This window comes from Dromiciops gliroides, chromosome 1, assembly GCF_019393635.1.
Source record: "Dromiciops gliroides isolate mDroGli1 chromosome 1, mDroGli1.pri, whole genome shotgun sequence".
NCBI classification, from domain to species: Eukaryota; Metazoa; Chordata; class Mammalia; order Microbiotheria; family Microbiotheriidae; genus Dromiciops; species Dromiciops gliroides.
Window position 1 is genome coordinate 138,430,152 of NC_057861.1, and position 1,073 is coordinate 138,431,224.

Here is a 1,073-nt window from a genome sequence, read left to right on the forward strand (position 1 = left end):
AGATGTTAAACAGGCTTCCTCAAACCATAGAGCAAAATATTATATCAATGTGGAACCACAGACATAGATTAGGACTTTTCTTTCTTTTTTTTTTAAAGGGAAGGGGTGGGGTAAGATTTAAAAAAAAAATAGTTCCAAATTCTCTTGCTCCCTTTACCTCCTTCTCTACCTATTGAGAAAGTAAGAAATATTTCTGCATTCGCTATGTTTGGGGTGTGGGGAAAAGGATGGAAGCAAGAAAAATAAAGGGAACAAAACACTTCAATCTGCAATCTTAAGTCCATCAATTCCTATCTGGAGGTGGATAGCATTTTTCATAATTAGTTATTTGGAATTGTTGTGGATTATTGTAATGATCAGAGTAACTAAGACTTTCACAGTTGATTACCTTTACAATATTGTTTTTACTATGTACAATGTTCTCATGGTTCTGCTGACTTTACTTTGCATCAGTTTATATATCTTCCCAGGTTTTTCTGAAACTGTTTCCTTCATTATTTCTTATAGCACAGTAGTATTCCATCACAACCATAATTCCTAACTTGTTCAACCATTCCTTAATTAATAGGTATCCCCTCAGTTTCTAATTCTTTGCTGCTACAAAAAGAACTGCTATAAATATTTTTGTATAGATGGATCCTTTTTTCATTTTTCTTTGATCTTATTGATTTGATCTTATTGACCTAATAGCAGTATTGGTGGGTCAAAGAGTATGCACAATTTTATAGCCAAATTGTTCTTTAGAATGGTTCAATTAGTTCATAGCTTCACCATTGGTACACATATTTTCCCACATCCCCTCCAGTATTTGTCATTTTCCTTTTCTGTCATCTTAGCCACTCTGATGGGTGTGATGTTATTTTAATTTGTATTTCTCTAATTAATGATTTAGAGCATTTTTCATGTGATTATTGATAGCTTTGATTTCTTCCTCTGCAATTTGCCTATTCATATTGTTTGACCATTTGTCAATTGGGGAATGGCTCTCATTTTTATGAATTTGGCTTAGTTCCCTATATATTTGAGAAATGAGACCTTTATCAGATAAATTTGCCACATTTTTCACCATTTCC